At 39.3% G+C, this 24,891-nt stretch overlaps 1 pseudogene; it reads right to left on the bottom strand.

The window, feature by feature from the left end:
- Positions 1 to 14,035: 14,035 nt before the first annotated feature.
- Positions 14,036 to 24,891, bottom strand: part of LOC101402390 (E3 ubiquitin-protein ligase TRIM22-like) — a 34,988-nt pseudogene continuing 24,132 nt past the window's right edge.

A 24,891-nucleotide genomic window follows, 5' to 3' on the forward strand; every position in this document is an offset into this window, starting at 1 on the left:
ATTTTTGTCTTCATTTGTTATTTGTGACTCTGCCCTGAGTATTTGTTTTGTGATTACCATGATGTTTGTATACAAGATCTCATAGAAGAGGTAATCTTTTTTTCTGATAGCCTCTAATCTCCAATAGCCTATGATGGTTTTGTCCTTTTCCTCTTTTATGTTTTTGTTCTCATGAGTTATTCTTTTTTGTGTTGTGAGTTTGGAACAAATTGAAGTGGTTATAGTCATTCTTGATATTTTCTTTCCCATTATCCTTTATGTTATAATTAGGTGTTTACTAATCTATTCTGATATAGAGCTGCAATTTTCTGATTATGTCTCTTATTTGTGTCCTTGATCAAAGCTTTGGAAACCTTTGCCTTTTTGTTTCAGGTAGGAGGGCTCCTTTCAACATTTCTTGTAAGGCAGGTCAAATGGTGATGAACTCCCTCAGCTTTTGTTTCTCTGAGAAAGCTATTATTTCTCCATCACATCTGAAGGATAAGTTCAGTGGATAGAGTATTCTTCACTGATAGTTTTTGACTTTCAAGATTTCGAATATATCATTCCACTCTCTCATAGCCTTTTTTTTTTTTTTTTTAATTTTTTGTTTATTGCAGTAACATTGGTTTATAACATTGTAAAAATTTCAGGTGTACATCATTGTACTTCTATTTCTGCATGGACTACATCATGTTCACCACCAAAATACTAATTACAACCCATCACCACACACATGTACCGAATTATCCCTTTCACCCTCCTCCCTCCCCACTTCCCCTCTGGTAACCACCAATCCAATCTCTGTCCCTATGTGTTTGTTTTATTGTTGTTATTATATACTACTTAATGAAGAAATCCATCTGGTATTTGCCCTTCTCCCTCTGACTTATTTCACTTTGCATTATACCCTCAATGTCCATCCATGTTGTCACAAATGGCTGGATTTAAATGAATTTCTTATGGCTGAGTAGTATTCCATTGTGTATATATACCACAGCTTCTTTATCCATTAGTCCTTGATGGGCACTTAGGTTGCTTCCAAGTCTTGGCTATCGTGAATAAGGCTGCAATGAACACAGGGTGCATGTACCTTTGCAAATTGGTGTTTTCAAGTTCTTTGGATAAATACCCAACAGTGGAATAGCTGGATCATATGGTAGTTCTATCGTTGATTTTTTGAGGAATCTCCCATACTGTTTTCCATAGTGGCTGCACCCGTTTGCCTCCCACCAGCAGTGTATGAGAGTTCCCTTCTCTCCACAACCTCTCCAACACATGTTGTTTCCTGTCTTGTTGATTAATTAGCCATTCTGACAGGCGTGAGGTGTTATCTCATTGTAGTTTTGATTTGCATTTCCCTGATAGTTAGTGATTTTGAACATCTTTTCATGTGTCTGTTGGCCATCTGTATATCTTCTTTGGAGAAATGTCTGTTCAGGTCTTTGCCCATTTTTAATTGGGTTGGTAGTTTTTGTTGTTGAGATGCATGAGTTCTTTATATATTTTGGAGATTAAGCCCTTATCAGATGTATGGTTTGCAAATATCTTCTCCCAATTGTTAGGTTGTCTTTTCGTTTTGTTGATGGTTTCCTTTGCTGTGCAGAAGCTTTTAGTTTGATGTAGTCCCATTTGTTTATTTTTTTCTATTGTTTCTCTTGCCTGGTCAGATGTGGTGTTTGAAAGATGTTGCTAAGACTGATGTGGAAGAGCGTACTGCCTATGTTTTCTTCTAGAAGTTTCACAGTTTCAGGTCTTACATTCAAGTCTTTAATCCATTTGGAGTTAATTTTGTGTATGGTGTAAGGTAAGGGTCTACTTTCATTTTTGCATGTGGCTATCAGTTTTCCCAACACCATTTGTTGAAGAGACTTTCTTTTCCCCATTGTATGTTCTTGGCTCCTTTGTCAAAGATTAGCTGTCCATAGATGTGTGGGTTTATTTCTGGGCTTTCGATTCTATTCCATTGATCTGTGTGTCTGTTTTGTGCCAGTACCATGCTGTTTTTTGGTTACTATAAGCTTTGTAGTATATTTTGAAATCAGGGAGTGTAGTACCTCCAGCTTTGTTCTTTTTCTCAGGATTCCTTTAGCTATTAGGGTCTTTTGTTGTTCCATATAAATTTTAGGATTCTTTGTTCTATTTCTGTGAAAAATGTTGTTGGAACTTTGATAGGATTACATTGAATCTATAGATGGCTTTAGGAAGTATGGACATGTTAACTATGTTAATTCTTCCAATCCAAGAGCACGGAATATCTTTCCATTTCTTTGTATCTTCTTCAATTTCTTTCAGCAATGTTTTATAGTTTTAGATTGTACAGATCTTTCCACCTCTTTGGTTAAGTTTATTCCTAGGTATTTTATTCTTTTTGTTGCAATTGTAAATGGGATGGTATTCTTAATTTCTCTTTCTGCTACTTCGTTGTTAGTGTACAGAAATGCAACTGATTTTTGTATGTTGATTTTGTATCCTGCAACTTTACCATAGTCGTTTATTACTTCTAAAAGTTTTCTGGTGGATTCTTTAGGGTTTTCTATATATAAAATCATGTCATCTGCAAATAGTGACAGTTTCACTTCTTCCTTTCCAATTTGGATCCCTTTTGTTTCTTTCTCTTGCCTGATTGCTCTGGCTAGGTCTTCCAATACTATGTTAAATAGGAGTGGTGACAGTGGGCATCCTTGTCTGGTTCCTGTTCTTAGAGGGATAGCTTTCAGTTTTTCACCTTTGAGGATGATATTAGCTGTGGGTTTCTCATATATGGTCTTTATTATGTTGAGGTACTTTCCTTCTATACCCATTTTATTCAGAGTTTTTATCATAAATGGATGCTGGATCTTGTCAAATGCTTTCTCTGCATCTATTGAGATGATCATGTGATTTTATTCTTCATTTTATTAATGTGGTGTATTCGTTGATTGATTTGCGAATGTTAAAGCCATCCTGCATACCTGGAATAAATCCCACTTGATCATGGTGTATAATCTTTTAACGTATTGTTGTATCGATTTGCTAGTATTTTGTTGAGGATTTTTACGCATCGATGTTCATCAGTGATATTGGCCTGTAATTTTCTTTTTTGTGTTGTCCTTGTCTGGTTTTGGTATCAGGGTAATGTCAGCTTAAGTAGAATGAGTTAGGGAGCTTCCCCCCCTCCTCAATTGTTTGGAAGAGTTTGAGAAGGATAGGTATTAACTCTTCTTTGAATGGTTGGTAGAATTCACCAGAAGCCATCTGGTCCTGGACTTTTATTTTTGGGAGGTTTTTGATTACTGTTTGATCTCCTTACTGGTGATTGGTCTATTCAAATTCTCTACTTCTTCTTGATCCAGTTTTGGGAAGGTTGTATGATTCTAAGAATTTATCCATTTCTTCCAGATTGTCCAGATTGGTTGGCATATAGTTTTCATAGTATTCTCTTATAATCTTTTGTATTTCTGAGGTGTCTGTTGTAACCTCTCCTCTTTCATTTCTGATTTTACTTATTTGTGCTTTCTCTCTTTTTTCTTGGTGAGTCTAGCTAAAGGTTTGTCAATTTTGTTTATCTTTTCAAAGAACCAGCTCTTGGTTTTTATTAATTTTTCTATTGTTTTTGGTCTCTAATTCATTTATTTCTGCTCTGATTTTTATTATTTCCCTTCTTCTACTGATTTTGGGCTTTGTTTGTTCTTCTTTTTCCAGTTCCTTTAGGTGCATTGTTAGATTGTTTATTTGAGATTTTTCTTGTTTGTTGAGATAGGCCTGTATTGCTATAAACTTCCCTCTTAGAACCGCTTTTGCTGTATCCCATAAATTCTGGCATGTCGTATTTTCATTTTCATTTGTCTCAGGTATTTTTGATTTCTTCTTTGCTTTCTTCGTTAACCCAATCGTTGTTCAGTAGCATTTTGTTTAATCTCCACTTATTTGTGGCTTTTCTGATTTTCTTCCTATAGTTGATTTCTAGTTTCATACCGTTGTGGTCAGAAAAGATGCTTGGTATTATTTCAATTTTCTTAAATTTATGGAGACTTGTTGTGGCCTAATATGTGATCAATCCTGGAGAATGTTCCACGTGCATTTGAAAAGAGCGTGTATTCTTGGTTTTGGATGGAATGCTCTGTATATATCTACTAGGTCCATCTGTTCTGAGTGTGTGCCGTTTAAGGCCAATGTTTCCTTATTGATCTTCTGTTTGGATGATCTATCCGTTAGTGTAAGTGGAGTGTTAAAGTCCCCTACTATTGTGTGTTACTGTCTATTTCTGTTTTTATGTCTGTTAATAATTGCTTTATATATTTAGGTGCACCTACATTGGGTGCATAGATATTTACAAGTGTTATATCCTCTTGTTGGATTGTTCCCTTGATCATTATGTAATGCCCTTCTTTGTCTCGTTTACAGTTTTGTTTTAAAGTCTATTTGGTCTGATATGAGTACTGCTACCCCTGCTTTCTTTTCATTGCCATTTCATGTGAGGTATCTTTTTCCATCCCTTCACTTTCAGTTTGTAGTGTCTTTAGGTCTGAAGTGTGTCTCTTGTATGCAGCATATATATGGGTCTTGTTTTTTATCCAGTCAGCCACCTATGCCTTTTAATTGGAGCATTTAGTCCATTGGCGTTTAAAGTAGCTATTGATAAGTATGTACTTACTGCCATTTTTTTTAACTTTTTTTTTTTTTTTTCCCTCAGTGTTTTAGTAGTCCTTCTCTGTTCCTTACTTCTTCTATACAAATTGATGGTCACTTTGGTTTGACCTCTGTCTGAAAGCTGTACTCTTTAACTACCCTCCTCCTCCTTTTGTTTTTGATATCATATCCAACTTATTTTTGTGCATTTGTATCCATTACGTTCTAATCGTGAAATAGATAATTTTCCTATTTGTGGTCTTCTCTTTTCCCCTTAAATCAGTCCTTTAACATTTCTTGTAACACTGGTTTCTTGGTGACAAACTCCTTTAATTTTTGCTTGTCTGGGAAATTTTTGATCTCTCCTTCCATTTTGAGCGATAACCTTGCTGGGTAAGAGTCTTCTTGGCTGTAAGTTTTTCCTTTTAGCACTTTAAATATATAGTGCCATTCTCTTCTAGCCTGTAAGGTTTCTGCTGAGAAGTCAGCTGATAGCCTTATGGGGTTTCCTTTGTATGTAACTTGACATTCTCTTGCGGCTTTTAGGATTCTCTCTTTATCTTTAATTCTGGACATTTTGATTATGATGTGTCTTGGTGTGGGCCTCTCTGGGTTTATCTTGTTTGGGGCTCTCTGTGCCTCCTGTACCTGGATGTCTGTTTCCTTCCTTAGGTTAGGGAAGTTTTCATCTATTATTTCTTGAAATAGATTCTCTGCCCCCTTGTCTCGCTCTTCTCCTTCCGGGACACCTATAACTCTGATGTTAGTGCGCTTGATGTTGTCCCAGAGGTCCCTTAGACTGTCCTCACTCTTTTTAATTCTTTTCTCTTTTACCTGTTCACCTTGGGTAATTTCTTCTAGTCTTTCTTCCAGCTCACAGATCCGTTCTTCTGTATCCTCTACTCTGCTTTTGAGTCCCTCTAATGAATTTTCATTTCAGTATTGTATTCTTCATTTCTGATTGGTTCTTTTTTATATCTTCCATTTCTTTGTTGACATTCTCACTGAGTTCATCTATTCTTCTCCCCAGATCAGTTAGCATCCTTAACACTCTTAGTTTGAACTCTCTGTCGGGTAGGTTGCTCATTTCTGTTTCACTTAGCCCCTTTTCTGGGGTTTGTCCTGTTCCCTTACTTGGAGTGTATTCTTTTGCCTCCTCATTTTGCCTCTTTCCCTGTGCTTGTGTCTATGTATTAGGTAGGTCAGCTCGTCTCCTGCTCTTGGATAGGTGACCTTATGTAAGTGATGGCTTAGGAGGCTTCCAGTGTGCTTCCCTCAGTTCTCAATGTTCCAGGGTGGCCCCTATGTAGGCTACGTGTGTGCTTCTATTGTGGCCTGTTAGCTCTCCCCTATAGGCGCCCAGGGAGGCTGAGTTATGCTCCTGGCCAGCTGTTGTAATGCTCAGCTGCTTGTAGTTGTTGTGGGCCCTTCAGTCTCTTTATCAGGTGTGGGGATCCCCAGCACAGTTGGCTGCAAGTTCTAATACCACATTTGTGTTGCAGTATTTCTTTTAAGTGAGTAGGCCCCCAGTGTGGCAGGTTGTTAGGCTCAGGGCCTTAGAATTGCTGTAAACCTCGAGCCTATTAGGTCTCTTGTCAGCTCTCTGGGGATCGCAGCTGGGTGGGGCTGGCCTCAGGCACAGGAGCACCCAATTGTTTGAGGTTTTGGAAGGTGGAGCAAACCTCCTATGTGGGTCTTTGAAGCTTCAAGTCTTCTGCAGCTGACAAGCCCTGCCGCCCACAGGTCCACACACACAGTCAACACAGTCCTGCCCGTGTGGCGCCCGGCCTCCCAAGTGGACCCAGTCTCTCACCCAGCCTTGAGCCCCACACACTCTGCCACCACCCCACACTCTCCACCCGCTCCTTGTGCACACCTGCCCGCTCAAGTCAGCTCAGTTGCCAGGCTGCAGAGAATCCAGTCATCAATCTATGCAGGCCCACACGTTGCCTGAGGGGCTTGTTGTTAGAGTGGGGCCAGTCTCTAGGGTGGGCTGCCTGCCCTGGCTGAGCTGGATTAAATCGGTGTTCTAGCGGGTGGAGCAGACCCTGGGCTAGCAGGTCTCAGGGAAAACTCCAATGGTGTCTGTGTCAGCACGCTCACACCAGGCCACAACAATGGCACGCCAATGTCCCAGTCCCTGGAGAGGTCTCACCCCTCACCGAGATGCACTCCAGGAGCCTATTAGGTGAGTCTCTTGTCACCAAAGCAGTGTGCACCTTTCTTTCTGGTGATTTTAGGATGCTTTCTGGAGCAGGTGAGTTTGTCTTGTGGGCCCTTTAAGGCCAGTTTTAGTTTCTTTGTGAGCGGTTTTCTGGGGATGCTACCCAATGCTTTAGTAGCAGCAAAGTCAGATATTATGCCGCTGGTCTCGGTGTGCTGGAGTCCACACAATGCCCACAGCGAGGCGCTCAGCTCAGGGCTCAGCGCCTCCAGGAGGCTGCGTACCTGTGAGCTGCTCCCGGCGGCCGTGATGCTGGCGGCTTGTGAAGGCGGCGTTTTTCCTCTCCGGAAGGGAGTCTCTGCCTCTTCCACCCCAGTTAGGATTGTCCGTTGTTGCAGGAGTTCCTCTTATCCAGTTTTCAGCTCTGTCTCAGGGGTAATTTTTCCACGAGTAGTTGTAAATTGGCTGTGTCCACGGGAGGAGGTGAGTTCAGAGTCTGCCTACGCCGCCATCTTGACTCCCTCCTCCTCTCCTAGCCTTTAAGTGCTCTGCTGAGAAGTCCGCTGAAAGCCTGATGAGAGGTCCTTTGTAAGTTATTTTCTTCTCTCCTGCTGCCCTTAATATTTTTTTCTTTGTCACTGACTTTGGAAAGGTATAATATTACATGCTTTTGAGAAGATATTTTTGCATTGATGTAATTAGGAGTTCTATTAGCTTCATGTACTTGCATGTCCAGTTCTTTGTCCAGGTTTGGGAAGTTCTCAGCTTTTATCTTTGAACAAGCTCTCTGCTCTTTTCTCCTTCTGGGATACCTATTATCTTTATGTTTCTTTTCCTAATTGAGTCAGATAGTTCTCAAATAGTTTATTAAATTTTTTAAAATCTTAGTTCTCGCTCCTTCTCTACCTGAATCATTTCTAAGTTTTCTACCTCTGATCCAACTAATTCTTTCCTCTATACAGTCTTCTCTATTTTTAATGCCTTCTAGCTTATTTTTAATCTCACTAATTGGGTTCTTCAGGTCCAGAATTTCTGTTTGTTTCTTCTTCTCTTTTTTTTTTAGAGTTTCAATCTCTTTGGTCAAATATTCTCTCTGTTCATTAATTTCATTCCTGAGCTCATGAACTCTCTTCTAGCACATTGAGTTTCTTTGTGACATCTATTTTGAATTCTCTGTCAGTTAGATTGTAGACTTCTGTGACTTCAAGTGTGTTTTCTGGAGAGTTGTCATTCTCTTTCTGTTCTGCCCTGTTACTATAGATCTTCATAATATTTGATGAGTTGATTCTCTGCTGGTACATTTGTGGTTTTAACCACCTTTCTTATTTGGGTACAGCTTTGCTTACTTTGGTTCTGAGCTGATTCTGGTTGTGTTTGAGAGCCTGCACTGTCCACCTTCTCCTGCCTCTGCTGGAGGTGTCATCAGTATGCTTCTTGTCCTGCTTGTGCCTCTGAGGTTACTGGTGCCTTGCTGCTAACAATTTCACTTCAGTCTCAGGTGTCACCACTTGTTTAACCGGTCTGTGAGCCTTCTGCTACTTCCTGTGTCACCTGGGTCTCATGGTCCTCTACTGGCTGCCCACGGGCTCCCCACAGGCTTGGATGCTACTGCACTATACACCCCTGTGTTGCTGCACCCAGGTTGTTTAGTGGTGCTGGTTACACCATGGGCAGGGACGCTGGGTTCATGGGTGTTGCTGTCACTGCCAGGGGCCTGGGGACCTGGGGACTTCTATGTAGCCATCGCTGCTGGTGGTGCTGAGTCACCAGTTCTGCTGCAGTTCCTGAAACCTCTAGTCACTAGTTCCACCTGCCACTGCTTGGGGGAAGTCGGGGCTAAGCAGGGAGAGATTATTATTGCTGCTAACTGTGCAGCCTCTGGTCTCTGGCACTAGCCAATGTGTTTTGAAATTTTAGGTCAGGGCACTCCACCCCAGCTTGAAAAATCTGAATTTAATATACTGACCCCACTGTTGGAAAGACCTGGCCACTGCCAGGAGTGAAGGAGAGTGCATGTGCACTGGAACTGCTGGAAGACAGGCAGGGAGCAAGTCAGACCTGTTTTTTTGTGTGTTCCTGCTGTGTCTGCTTGTATTGCACACCTGCTTTTTCTACGTTGATCACAGTCATGTGAGATGCATCGCCTGCTGTTTCCACTCCACTTAGTTTCATGAGCTGCAGTTCTTGCTGTTTCAATTCCTGCAACAACTGCTCACAGGCTCACATGTCAGTGTGAGGATCCATGCCCTGGTTGCTGTTGCTGGGGGAGGAAGAGGGGATTGTGCCTCTAGTTCCACTGCCTCCCAGGGGTCCCATTCACTCACCTTCAGATGTAGAGATGCATGCATCTATTATGCACACTGTTGTGCTGTGTAGGGAATCCATCTATTGAGATGTACAATTGGTTGTAACTTAGAGGGGAGAGACAAAAGGAATAACTCAGTCCACCATGATGTTGACATCAACCCTCCAGAAATAGTTTTTCTTTTTTAATTGAAATACTAAAACTAGAAACTACAATCACTCAGAAAACAAATCTAGGGTAGGCTTAGGAGAAATTCAAGTTCACAAAAGAAAGTGCAAGTGAATTTATAAGTAGATTAATAAAAATTATCCAATATGAAAATAATGAGAAGGGCCTCAATAATCTGCAAAAAAATATCAAGGTAATAGCATAGGTTTAAACCACAGAACAACTACTAAAACACAATAATACCAAAACCATAAATGTAGCTGAATTAAATGAGAAAAAGAGGTAAAAATCACAGGTTCATTTAAATACATGCAGAAAAGCATCATGCAAAATCCAATGCCCTTTCATGATAATGATAAATTAGGAATATTAATCTGATAAAAAGAAATAAGAAAAAGCCTACAGTTATCATTCTTAATGGTCAAATATTGAATACATTCTCTCTATCATTGGAAACATATCAAAAAGCATGTCAACAGTCATCATTCATAAATGTCAACACTCATCATTCATAAACATCATTGAACTATAAGTCCTAGCCAAAAAAATAGGGCAAGAAAAACAATAAAAAAGCATAAATCATGGATGAAAATAAATAAAAGAGTTTTATTTATAGATGACATAACAGTTTATGTAGAAAATCCAAATAAATCTCAGGAAATCTACTAGAATTAGTGAGGAATTTAAGCAAGGTCATAGGACACAAGGCCGATATTGAAAATCAAATATATTTTATAATCTAGAAATGAATAATTAGAAAATTAAAATTAAATATCCCTTTATAATAATGCCCCAAAGTAAACTACCCTGAGAAGATAAAGATTGCTTCACTTCCCACCTCTGGGTGACTAGATGAGTTACTGGACTGGGAGGGTTCATAGCACTGGGAGACATGTGGAGTTGCTATAGATATGAGATAAAAACAGACTAAGGACTAGAAAATATAGAGAGATTAGGAGTCAGAATCAATAGAGCCCTTATCATCATCCATGAGCAAAAGGAATGATCATTGCAATCCTATATCATCGAGTGCAGATCATATTTCTCTATTCCAATAAAGATTAGCTCCTCAGGGTTTAGAAACTTCTGGTCACCAACTAGTGATGGTTCTAGATACCACTGCCTGCTCATTGTCCATGGAAGAACCTGCAGGATGAAGCCTGTTTAGTCCCTGTGATACTCCTGAATCCCCTCAAAATTCTCATTGTGGACATCCATCTCCCAAATTCGTGGCCCAGCACAACCCTAAGGTCCCAAAAATACAATATGGAGTAATTGCCATTCAGAGAAATTATTCATGAGAGGACCCACGCTTGAGTCCAGAATTCCTTATCAGAGCATTTTCTGAGAAGTTGCTTACAGGCTTCATACTTTTGTGAGAAAAGGGCTTTATTTGGGGGCAGGAGACACTTAAAAATAAAAGATATTTCAAACTTTTCCTTTGTGTTTGCTAACTCAGATACTTTTACCTTTAAATTGTTTCACACCTTGAACTGTTTTTCTTAATGAGTTGTGGCCTCAGTCATTTTAGCAATAAAGTGACAGGAAAGCAGAGGTCAAATGGAGTATAGATAATAATCAATTTCCACCAGTGTCCATGGACGATACTTTGAGGGGTATATGTATGTATGGAGAGACACTGGATGTATCTTCTCTGGAATGGAGAACTGAATAATTTCTTGTGAAACAGGGACCAGAGCAGATACTACTTTTCCAAGTAGCCTATTATTTCTATTTCTCACAGCTCATAGGTAGGTTGGGAAATAGTCGTAAAGGAGAATGCCAGAAGACACAGGGACTCCGCCATGCACTGCAGGAACACTCAGTGCTGCAGCATTTGCCCTGCTGTCTCACTGGAGGAGAACAGGCTTTAGTTCATTCCTGAGAAATGAACTGTAGCCTTCCAGCTCACTGGAAAGACTGAGGCTGACCAGGAAAAGGAAACACTGACCTATGGCATTGCTGATGGAGCCCAGGACCATACTCTTGACCCTACCTTTACCACTGTAACTCCTGGTGGGAATCAGCAACCTGAGGAATGGAGATTGATCTGGGCAAACAGAGAAAGGGTTTTCCATTGAGAGAGAATTACTGTGGAAACACAAAAAAGTGTCAAATCAATTTATACCTAGTATGTTCATTTGGAATAAGAGGCTGCTCCAGTAATTCAAATTTAAAAAAAGACCAACTAGCTTTGAAGAAGATAAAACTTTCTTTTTTAATGAGGAAATATTTATTACGTGCACAATATATAGTATTGTTAACCACAGTCAGTGCCACACAAGCATGTTTCAGTCAATGATGAACCGCATATACGATGGTGGTCCCATAAGATTAGTACCATATAGCCTAGGTGTGTGTAGGCTATACCATCTAGGTTTGTGTAGATACATTCTATGATGTTATCACAAAGATGCAATTGCATAGTGATATATTTCTCAGAACGTATTCCTGCCATTAATTGATGCATGACTGTATAGGCAGAATGTAGTATAGTAGATCTCTAGAACTTATTTATCTTGCATAACTAAAACTTTATATCTGTTGAACAGCTTAAAATGAATACTTAAAAATTTAATTGAATACTTAAAAATTGCTAAAGATGTTAGATCTCATGTTAGTGTCCCTACTATAATTTTAAAAAGACAGTTTGACTGATAGAAGACTATTAAATAGCAAAGTCAAAATGTATGTTTAGAGAAAAAAATAAAAATTCTGTACTCAGATAATTATCTGTAGTTGAAATAAAGATATTTGACAATTTAAAAAAAGAAATATTTATTATACAATAATGAAATTAAGAAATGATCTGTGATTCTTTAATCAATTTATTATATTTCATAACAAAGCAAAGGTACTAATGTTTAAAGTAGATTAATATTCATTGTTAACATTTTTTCAAATCACAGAAAAAAATAATCAATACCATTCCTCATATTCTAGGAAATGAGAAAGCTATTATAAATATTTTGTTATTAATTGCCACAATATCCCTATCAAGTAAGTCTCAGTATATTTATTTCTGATGATAAATTGAATCCAATTAAATTTAACTTAATAAGGGCCAGTAATTAGAAACATCACTAGATAATGAAATTCTATCTGATTTCAAAGTCCAGGCTATTAACTATGCACAGTGTTCACCTTCTACATCATATCACCTGCAAGAGCACCCTGGTCATGTAGTAGCTCATCTTGATTTTAGCCATTACCATGACCTGCTCCTGCTTCATTTCTGGGTATGTGGATTGAGAATATCAACCTCTATTTCCTGGCACCCAAGATTTTCCCACGATGCTCTCGGCTGATTCTGCTGGTTAGCATCCCCCAGGTTCTCTCTCCTATCCCACATGCTAGGGAATCTGGCTCCTAAATTTTCTTAAGGGGTGTACTGCTGAGTAGGCACCTGTGCTGGAGAAACACGGACCTAGTTCTAATCCTACCTCCTCCACTCATTAGCTGTGGGACACTGGGGAATATCTCATAAGGTTATACATTATTTTAACTTCCTGACAAGTATTCCTTCTTCATATGACATTTTTAAAGATTAGCTAGGATAAAGATCATATATATATATATATTTATACACGTAATTATATATATATCTGTAAGAGTGTGTGTGTGTAAGTATGAGTGTGTATGTATATACCATTCCCAGGCCAAGTACTTTTTTTTCATTCCACTGGGACAAGTTATTACCCCTCTATATATTGATGTGAACTCTGTGGAGCAGGCTGCCCTAGTTTATAATATGTACTTTTTAAGAATATTTGTACCTTTGCTATCCTGGGTAAGTACATTCCTCATCCTAAATTTGAAACTGGTTAAAAAAGAAAAGAAAAATGCATACAATTTTATATATGGTGTATACTCAAGTGTTTTACCACAGGGAAAAAGCCTGAACACCAAAAGTCTGTCCCTTATAAGAGTAGCTGTCCCTAGATATGGCTCTCTCTGCTGGACAGACTTTGGAAACATGCTTTTGTGCTTTTCTGACCCATTCCCAATAAAGGGCCTTAAAAACAGTCCCAGACTCAACATAAAAAGTTCTATTGAAGAAGAGGAGAACTGGAGTGGTCTTGACAGTGGAGTCTGGGAACTTGGGAAATGCGACTTCTGTAGAATCAAATATTACTCCTCTGAAGGGCACAAATCTGTTGCACAGGACATTGACACAGCTTGTACTTTTCAGTAATCATGAGAGAAAACATTTATTATATTGTGCAGGACACTTAAATAGCTGCTTTATATTGAGTGACAGTTTTACACAAGGATCAAAGAGTTAGGTACAGTTTTATTCTCAAATTGTATTTTAGGAAAAGAAATCAGAATCTATTCATCATTACACATCTTGTAAAAGAAGAGATAGGATTTGAACTCAAACACTCTGTATAAAAATCTTACTCTGGGTACAAGTATGGGTTATGTTTTTCTTTCCTTGACTTTCTGATGAACCTGGTATATCCTGGGCAACAAACAAACATCCACTCAAAGACTCCTTAGTTGTGGTTGGTGGGTGGGGGGTGTTTATGGACTGTACTAGATACCACAGATGGTAGCAGACAGGCTTTGCAATGTCTCTTCAGATCAGTGATAAAGGGAAGTAGGGGGAAATGGGAGGGCAGGCGTCATACCAATACTGCTCTGTCTGTAGGAGGGCTACAATGTCTTTCTTTGCAAATAGAAAAAAGGGTAAATAGTAAATAAGCATCTCTCCTAACTCAAACCAGATACACTATCCATCCTAAGGATGATTAAATGTTCTAAAGTAAAGAAAGGATACATTAAGGAAGAGATGATGTGAATGGTGCAGATGAGCTCAAGTATAGAGATGAAACCCGGGACAAGGGGCACTACAAGAAGTGGGTGACGGAAAAAGAAGGTTCAGGAGCTCGGTGGGAACAGAGTTATGGGAGCCAGACAGTTCCAAAGATTTAAATATGGATAAACAGTCTGAGAAAAATGACATTTAGAAAATTTGTAAATGAGTGACCTATGCTTTGTGACATTGATAAATGAGACAACGCCTTCTTCAGGGTCTAGGAAAGCCCCAACAGGATGGGAAGGAACAGCCACGGAAAGAGTCAAGACTTTGACATCAGAGGTGGGAAAGTCTTCAAAGGCATTGTACTCAGATTCATTCTGTAACCCTATAACCCAGTAGCCATATTGATGTCTGTATCTGGAGTGAACATTTAGATGATTTACATTTCAGTCAAAAGCAAATCCAGAGCTGTTTTTTCCTATTGAATTTCCTTTTGTTACTGCACACTCCCAGGTCCAGGCAATCCTCCCACATACATCTACTTCCAGTAATATTTCCCTGAGGAGAAACATTGGCAGCCCAAGACATCAAAAGCAGAAAAATCACATGGACATATATATTTTTAAATGTAAAAGGATGCACAACTCTCACTTGTCTCTGATCCTCAGACACAACAATATTTGAAATAGCATTGACTGGATTCAGCACCACGTCCACTGTAGGAAAAATTATAGAGTCAGGTGAGGGATATAGTATGGGTGTGTTTTGTGACATTATGAGGAAGAATACTGGGAGTTGACTGGGAGGAGCTTGTATTGATGGGTCAGAGATGAGTAGGACACTTAAGAACTATTGTATTATGCGTGTTTGGGAAGGAACACATGAAGCTAAGATGATGAGACCTAATAGTAACTAATATTTCTGAAAAGGGATCAGAACATGGAGATTTGAAGACCCTGTAACTTCTTCTTATCCCAGTACCATTGGACCTCTGTCAGCTCTGAAATGACAAAAGTTGCAATGATGATGTTAGAAGCAAAGGAGTAAACACTGATACCTAACTTCTCTCTAGATTGGGCACAGGGCAGAGGAGCCCTGCGGGGCTATGTATTGGTGAATGAGAGGTCAAAGCAGATACCTGGCAATTCCCCTTTAGATCTGATCATCTTCAGCACAGGATCTCTCTGTCCCTGTCAGACCTACTTCTTCTCTTTCACTCTCATCTAGAAACAACATCCACTCCCCCATTTTGCCCTGATAGTGCAAGAATCACACATCCTCACCATTCCCCTGGCTCTCCTCACCTTTAAACACTTGCAGCATCCCAACAGATCTGGAACTCAGAATGCTTGCTTCACTTTCTTGGAAACCATTTTTGGCTTTTTCAACGTCCAAGTCTCACTCCTAAATAAGACAAAAATTGATGGTCCCACACTTCTAACTTTATGTCTCTCCAAGACCACTATCTCCTTCACCTATCACTCCTTTGATAAACTTAAATCCACTTCACTGAAGAGCTAGAGGAGCGGGGAGGGGAGAGCCCTGATGCTGCAACAAGATGAAATATGCTCACGTTTACCTTTCTATTTACTCTCTGAGTGATCTTGTGTAGGTCTTCACCTCGAAGAAACTCTATGTTCTTCCTTCTAAAATGGAAAAGTTAACCCCATACTCTCTAACTCTTAAGAATAATATAAAATTAGATAATATAATGGTGGCTATGAAGGGTATTTGATGCCTTTAAAAAAGTATTTGATGCATGGAGAAGTCATTGCCGTCTTGGTGGTTCCATTAGGAGGAGGCTAGAGATGTGAGGTCCCAGGCAGATGGTCAGTAGAGAGTCTCCACAACCTGGCTACTGAAGAGTTTAGGTTATGAAGTGTGGGGCTCCTGTGTTGAAAGTCTAAAGGCCTCCAAAGCCTGTAGTACAGATGTTCAGAGAATAACATTTGAGGTCACATTCTCTAGGGAAATATTACAAACATTTGGAAAAGATGGAGCTCTGATGACCAAATTAATAGTGGTCTGAATTTCATGTGTTTTTGAAAGGCGCATAATTAACTTTAGACACACGAAAACCATTTTTCCTAGAAGATTCTAAATTTTGTATGCAAGAAGAGACTAATTACTGGAATCAGGACCAAAGCCACTCTTCCCTGAGACTTCAGTCTATCTTTTTGGAAATCAGAAGAAAACCACCTTCAAAGACCTTGTTTTTTATATTCTCAGGAGTAAAAATAAACATAAAGGAGCTATCCTCATAGAAAATTTGGGGACCTGACAGATAAAGAAGACAGGATCCTTCCTGCAATGACACACACCTAAGAAATATAGAAACAAGTGCCGAGACAAACACCGAGATTTGACTAAACTGGGTGAAGTCATGGAGTTCTGATACAGCAACCCCTCATTTCTAATGTTTCTATTGACCCTAATTCTGTGACGTCCCATCACCCAAATTCCCTACCATGGATAACTTTCATCTGTGATCAGCGATTTGAAACCATATAATACCAAAATTTTGCAGTGATTTTTTAAAAATTCTGATTGATCTCATGATAGCACTCAAGGTTACAATTCTGTCTTTGCACAGATACGGTCCATACCTGATCTCAGACACATACCTTCTTATGACATCAATCCCATCCTAGGGAGAAGACAGAAAACATGAGTCAAGTATAGAATTGCTAGATTTACAAAATGAAAATGGCTAGTTAGATTTTAATTTTGGATAAATAACAAATATGCTTTAGTATAAGCATGAATCCTGCTATATTTAGGATACCCTTCTACTAAAAAATGATGTGTCATTTATCTGAAATTCAAATTTAAGTAAGAGCCCATATTTTTTCTAGCAACCCTCAAAGGGCTTATAAGCTCTCCTACCTCACAAAGTTTTACCCACCTTCCTCCTCACACTTGTAGCACCCTTTGATATGGTGTGAATAAATAGATGGTCAGAATATCTAGAGATAAGACCCAGACCAGCCATCCATGAGGACTACTGTGAGGATGTTATAAAGAAGCTTCAAGGATCTCGAGTCAAGATGGCGGCATAAGCAGACTCTGAACTCACCTCCTCCCGTGGACACAGCCAATTTATAACTACTGGAAAAATTACCCCTGAGACAGAACTGAAAACTGGATAAGAGGAACTCCTGCAACAATGGACAATCCTAACTGAGGTAGAAGAGGCAGAGACTCCCTTCTGGAGAGGAAAAACGCCGCCTTCACAAGCCGCCAGCTTCAGGGCCTCCGGGAGCAGCTCACAGGTACTCAGCCCACCCTGGAGGAGCGGGGCCCTGAGCCGGGGAGCATCCCCGCTGGGGGCATTTTGTGGACCCAGCACAATAGAGACCAGCGGCATAATATCTGACTTTGCCTGCTACTAAAACATTGGGGAGTACCCCCGAAAACCCGGTTCACAAAGAAACTAAAACCGGCTCTTAAAGGGCCGCGCGCAAACTCACCCGTTTCAGAAAGCAACCTAAAATCACCAGAAAGAAAGGTGCACAGTGCTGTGGTGAAAAGAGACTCACCTAATAGGCCCTGAGTGCATCTCAGTGAGGGGTGAGACCTCCAGGGACCGGGACATTGGCTGCGGCCATTGCTGTGGCCTGGTGTGGGCGAGCTGACACAGACGCCATTGGAGTTCTCCCTGAGGTCTGCTAGCCCAGGGTCTGCCCCACCAACTAGAGCACCGATTTAATCCAGCTCAGCCAGGGCAGGCAGCCCACCCTAGAGACTGGCCCCACCCATCAACAAGCCCTCAGGCAACTTGTGGGCCTGCATAGCCTGGCATTCTCTGCAGCCTGGCAACTGAGCCAACTTGAGCAGGGCAAGGTGTTCACAAGGAGCGGGTGGAGAGTGTGGGGCAGGGGCAGAGTGTGTGGGGCTCTCGCCGTGGAGAGACTGGGTCCACGTGGGGAGGTCGGGGTGTGCACACAGGGCAGGACTGTGTTGACTGTGTGTGTGGACCTGTGGGCTGTGGGCGGCAGGGCTTGTCAGCTGCAGAAGATTTGTGCTTCTCAAAGACCCACATAGGGGGTTTGCTCCACCTTCCAAAGCCTAAAACAATTGGGTGCTCCTGTGCATGAGGCCAGCCCCACCCAGCTGCAATCCTCAGAGAGCTGACAAGAGACCTAATAGGCTAGAGGCTTACAGCAATTGTAAGGCCCTGAGCCTAACAACCTGCCACACTGGGGACCTGCTCACTTAAAAGAAATACTGCAACACAAATGTGGTATTAGAACTTACAGCCAACTGTGCTGGGGCTCCCCAACCTGATAAAGAGACTGAAGGGCCCACAACACCTACAAGCATCTGAGCATTACAACAGCTGGCCAGGAGCATAACTCGGCCTTCCTGGGTGCCTACAGGGAGAGCAAACAGGCCACAACAGAAGGACACACATAGCCCACATAGGGGTCACCCCTGGAACATTGAGAACCGAGGGAAGCACACTGGAAGCCTCCTAAGGCATCACTTACATAAGGTCACCTATCCAAGAGCAGGAGACGTAGCTGACCTACCTAATACGTAGACACAAGCACAGGGAAAGAGGCAAAATGAGGAGGCAAAAGAATACATTCCAAGTAAGGGAACAGGACAAAACCCCAGAAAAGGAACTAAGTGAAACAGAAGTGAGCAAAATACCTGACAGAGAGTTCAAACTAAGAGTGTTAAGGATGCTCACTGATCTGGGGAGAAGAATAGATGATCTCAGTGAGAATGTCAACAAAGAAATGGAAGATATAAAAAAGAACCAATCAGAAATGAAGAATACAATACTGGAAATGAAAAATTCATTAGAGGGACTTAAAAGCAGAGTAGAGGACACAGAAGAACGGATCTGTGAGCTGGACAAAAGACTAGAAGAAATTACCCAAGGTGAACAGGTAAAAGAGAAAAGAATTAAAAAGAGTGAGGACAGCCTAAGGGACCTCTGGGACAACATCAAGCGCACTAACATCCGAGTTATAGGTGTCCCGGAAGGAGCAGAGCGAGACAAGGGGGCAGAGAATTTATTTCAAGAAATAATAGATGAAAACGTCCCTAACCTAAGGAAGGAAACAGACATCCAGGTACAGGAAGCACAGAGAGCCCAAAACAAGATAAACCCAAAGAGGCCCACACCAAGACACATCATAATCAAAATGTCCATAATTAAAGAAAAAGAGAGAATCCTAAAAGCCGCAAGAGAATGTCAAGTTACATACAAAGGAAACCCCATAAGGCTATCAGCTGACTTCTCAGCAGAAACCTTACCGGCTAGACGAGAATGGAGCGATATATTTAAAGTGCTAAAGGAAAAAACTTACAGCCAAGAATACTCTACCCAGCAAGGTTATCATTCAAAATGGAAGGAGAGATCAAAATTTTCCCAGACAAGCAAAAATTAAAGGAGTTTGTCACCAAGAAACCAGTGCTACAAGAAATGCTAAAGGGACTGATTTAAGGGGAAAAGAGAAGACCACAAATAGGAAAAATTATCTATTTCCATGATAAGAATGTAATGGATACAAATGCAGAAAAAAGAGGTTAGATATGATATCAAAAACATAAAAGGAGGGAGGAGGGGAGTTAAAGAGTACAGCTTTCAGACAGAGGCCAAACTAAAGTGACCATCAATTCTGTATAGAAGAAGAAAGGAACAGAGAAGGACTACTAAAACACTGAGAAAAAAAAAAAAGTTAAAAAATGGCAGTAAGTACGTACTTATCAATAGCTACTTTAAACATCAATGGACTAAATGCTCCAATTAAAAGGCAGAGGGTGGCTGACTGGATAAAAAAACAAGACCCATATATATGCTGCATACAAGAGACACACTTCAAACCTAAAGACACTCACAAACTGAAAGTCAAGGGATGGAAAAAGATACTCCATGCAAATGGCAATGAAAAGACAGCTGGGGTAGCAGTACTCATATCAGACAAAATAGACTTTAAAACAAAAACTGTAAAAAGAGACAAGGGCATTACATAATGATCAAGGGAACGATCCAACAAGAGGATATAACACTTGTAAATATCTATGCACCCAATGTCGGTGCACCTAAATATATAAAGCAATTATTAACAGACATAAAAACAGAAATAGACAGTAACACAATAATATTAGGGGATTTTAACACTCCACTTACACCAACGGATAGATCATCCAAACAGAAGATCAATAAGGAAAGATTGGCCTTAAACCACACACTAGAACAGATGGACCTAGTAGATATATACAGAGCATTCCATCCAAAAACCGAAGAATACACGTTCTTTTCAAATGCACATGGAACATTCTCCAGGATTGATCACATATTAGGCCACACAACAAGTCTCCATAAATTTAAGAAAATTGAAATAATACCAAGCATCTTTTCTGACCACAACGGTATGAAACTAGAAATCAACTATAGGAAGAAAATCAGAAAAGCCACAAATAAGTGGAGATTAAACAAAATGCTACTAAACAATGACTGGGTTAACGAAGAAATCAAAAAATACCTGGAGACAAATGAAAATGAAAATACAACATGCCAGAATTTATGGGATACAGCAAAAGCGGTTCTAAGAGGGAAGTTTATAGCAATACAGGCCTATCTCAACAAACAAGAAAAATCTCAAATAAACAATCTAACAATGCACCTAAAGGAACTGGAAAAAGAAGAATAAACAAAGCCCAAAATCAGTAGAAGAAGGGAAATACTAAAAATCAGAGCAGAAATAAATGAAATAGAGACCAAAAAAACAATAGAAAAAATTAATAAAACCAAGAGCTGGTTCTTTGAAAAGATCTACAAAATTGACAAACCTTTGGCTAGACTCACCAAGAAAAAAAGAGAGAAGGCACAAATAAGTAAAATCAGAAGTAAAAGAGGAGAGGTTACAACAGACACCTCAGAAATACAAAAGATTATCAGAGAATACTATGAAAAGGTATATGCCAACAAATTCGACAATCTGGAAGAAATGGATCAATTCTTAGAATCATACAACCTGCCAAAACTGGATCAAGAAGAAGTAGAGAATTTGAATAGACCAATCACCAGTAAGGAGATCGAAACAGTAATCACAAACCTCCCCAAAAATAAAAGTCCAGGACCAGACGGCTTCCCTGGTGAATTCTACCAAACATTCAAAGAAGACTTAATACCTATACTTCTCAAAATATCCAAAAAAATTGAGGAGGGGGGGAAGCTCCCTAACTCATTCCACGAAGCTGACATTACCCTGATACCAAAACCAGACAAGGACAAGACAAAAAAAAGAAAATTACAGGCCAATATCACTGATGAACATCGATGCAAAAATCCTCAACAAAATACTAGCAAATCGCATACAACAATACGTTAAAAAGATTATACACCATGATCAAGTGGGATTTATTCCAGGGATGCAGGGATGGTTTAACATTTGCAAATCAATCAACGTAATGCACCACATTACTAAAATGAAGAATAAAAATCACATGATCATCTCAATAGATGCAGAGAAAGGCTTTGATAAGATACAGCATCCATTTATGATAAAAACTCTGAATAAAATGGGTATAGAAGGAAAGTACCTCAACATAATAAAGACCATATATGAGAAACCCACAGCTAATATCATCCTCAATGGTGAAAAACTGAAAGCTATCCCTCTAAGAACAGGAACCAGACAAGGATGCCCACTGTCACCACACCTATTTAACATAGTACTGGAAGTCCTAGCCAGAGCAATCAGGCAAGAGAAAGAAATAAAAGGGATCCAAATTGGAAAGGAAGAAGTGAAACTGTCACTATTTGCAGATGACATGATTTTATGTATAGAAAACCCTAAAGAATCCACCAGAAAACTTTTAGAAGTAATAAATGAAAACAGTAAAGTTGCAGGATACAAAATCAACATACAAAAATCAGTTGCATTTCTGTACACTAACAACGAAGTAGCAGAAAGAGAAATTAAGAATACCATCCCATTTACAATTGCAACAAAAAGAATAAAATACCTAGGAATAAACTTAACCAAAGAGGTGAAAGATCTGTACAAAGAAAACTATAAAACATTGCTGAAAGAAATTGAAGAAGACACAAGGAAATGGAAAGATATTCCATGCTCTTGGATTGGAAGAATTAACATAGTTAAGATGTCCATACTTCCTAAAGCCATCTATAGGTTCAATGCAATCCCTATCAAAGTTCCAACAACATCTTTCACAGAAATAGAACAAAGAATCCTAAAATTTAGTGGAACAACAAAACACCGCGAATAGCAAAAGGAATCCTGAGAAAAAAGAACAAAGCTGGAGTTATCACACTTCCTGATTTCAAAATATACTTCAAAGCTATAGTAACCAAAACAGCATGGTACTGGCACAAAAACAGACACACAGATCAATGGAATAGAATCGAAAGCCCAGAAATAAACCCACACATCTATGGACAGCTAATATTTGACATAGGAGTCAAGAACATACAATGGGGAAAAGAAAGTCTGTTCAACAAATGGTGTTGGGAAAACTGGATAGCCACATGCAAAAAAATGAAAGTAGACCCTTACCTTACACTATACACAAAAATTAACTCCAAATGGATTAAAGATTTGAATGCAAGACCTGAAACTGTGAAACTTCTAGAAAAAAACATAGGCAGTACGCCTTCGACATCAGTCTTAGCAACATCTTTTCAAACACCATGTCTGACCGGGCAAGAGAAACAATAGAAAAAATAAACAAATGGGACTACATCAAACTAAAAAGCTTCTGTACAGCAAAGGAAACCATCAACAAAAGGAAAAGACAACCTAAGAATTGGGAGAAGATATTTGCAAACCATACATCTGATAAGAGCTTAATCTCCAAAATATATAAAGAACTCATGCATCTCAACAACTAAAAAACTACCAACCCAATTAAAAAATGGGCAAAAGACCTGAACAGACATTTCTCCAAAGAAGATATACAGATGGCCAACAGACACATGAAAAGATGTTCAAAATCACTAACTATCAGAGAAATGCAAATCAAAACTACAATGAGATATCACCTCACACCCGTCAGAATGGCTATAATTAACAAGACAGGAAACATCATGTTTTGGAGAGGATGTGGAGAGAAGGGAACTCTCATACACTGCTGGTGGGACTGCAAACTGGTGCAGCCACTATGGAAAACAGTATGGAGATTCCTCAAAAAATCAAGGATAGAACTATCATATGATCTAGCTATTCCACTGTTGGGTATTTACCCAAAGAACTTGAAAACACCAATTTGTAAAGGTACATGCACCCCTGTGTTCATTGCAGCGTTATTCACAATAGCCAAGACTTGGAAGCAACCTGAGTGCCCATCAAGGGACGAATGGATAAAGAAGATGTGGTATATATACACAATGGAATACTACTCAGCCATAAGAAACGATGAAATCCAGCCATTTGTGACAACATGGATAGACATTGAGGGTATTATGCAAAGTGAAATATGTCAGAGGGAGAAGGTCAAATACCGTATGATTTCCTTCATTAAGTAGTAGATAATAACAACAATAAACAAACACATAGGGTCAAAGATTGCATTGGTGGTTACCAGAGGGGAAGGGGGGAGGGAAGAGGGTGAAAGGGATAATTCGGTACATGTGTGTTGATGGGTTGTAATTAGTATTTTGGTGGTGAACATGATGTAATCTATGCAGAAATAGAAGTATAATGATGTACACCTGAAATTTTTACAATGTTATAAACCAATGTTACTGCAATGAACAAAAAATCAAAAAAAAAAAAAAAGAAGCTTCAAGTATCTCGAGATCACCTTTCACCATTGAATTTTCCATGAACATTTTGAGATATCTTGTTAATTTTTATTAAAAAGCCTGCTGGGATTTTGATAAGCATTGTATGGAATTTAAAGACCAATTTGAGGAGTATTATCATCTTAACAATACAAAATCTCCATTTATTTAGGTTTTCTTTAAACTCTATCAGCATACTTTGTGGTTTCCAGCACGGAAGTTTTTTATTTATTTTCTTCAATTTTTGAGTTGATTCTTTTTGATTCTATTATAAACAAATGTCTTAATTTCTTATTGGATTGACTTATGGGATGTTGACTTTGTATGTGGCTATTTTGTTTAGCCTTTCTTAATGACCTGTAGGACTAGTAATAAACAAGTCGATAGATTTTTGTGTTGATTTTGTGTCTTACAATATTCCTTAACTTTGTTAATTTTAGTACTTTGCGTGTGTGTGTGTGTGTGTGTGTGTGTGTTCCTTGATATTTTCTACATACTGGGTCATGTCACCTGTAAATAAATCCAGTTTTACTTATTTTCCAATGTGGACATTTTAATTTCTTTTATTTCCTCCATTTTTCCTTTTCTTTTTCAGTTTTTTCTTATCTGAGCTAATAAATTCTTCTTATTTTATGCTCTTCATCTGTCTCTATTTCCTGTTGATGAATGTGACTTTCTTCCCATTCAAAACTAGGTAGCCAGAAAAATGAAACCTGGGAGTGAAACTAACTCAGAAAATGCATAAGCTCAGAAATAGCACACAAATGTGATCATTTGAGTTCATCAGGCCAGTTGTTCCTGGAGCCAGATACATTACTGGTCGTTTCATTTATTTATTTTGGCACAATCTAAATCCATCTTTTTCTAGTCAAGCGTCTTTGATTTTGTATTTGGTCATTTGAAATAAACACAATGCTGAGTAATTTGTGAAATAGTCTCTGTATTTGTTGGGCTGCAAATGGCAGAGGGAAGTGAGGCAGCTCTTACACAACCACTTATTGTCTAGTGCGACTGTTGACTTGTATGTGGCTGTTTTGTTTAGCTTTTGGTAATGACCAATAGGACTGAGAAATTTCAGTCAAAGTTGCTGAGAAAGGTTCATTCTTTTTGCAACAATGTTCAGCTTTTCAATTCCA

Source organism: Ceratotherium simum, chromosome 7 (assembly GCF_057802395.1).
Source record: "Ceratotherium simum simum isolate JZ-2026a chromosome 7, ASM5780239v1, whole genome shotgun sequence".
In the NCBI taxonomy this organism is placed as follows: domain Eukaryota; kingdom Metazoa; phylum Chordata; class Mammalia; order Perissodactyla; family Rhinocerotidae; genus Ceratotherium; species Ceratotherium simum.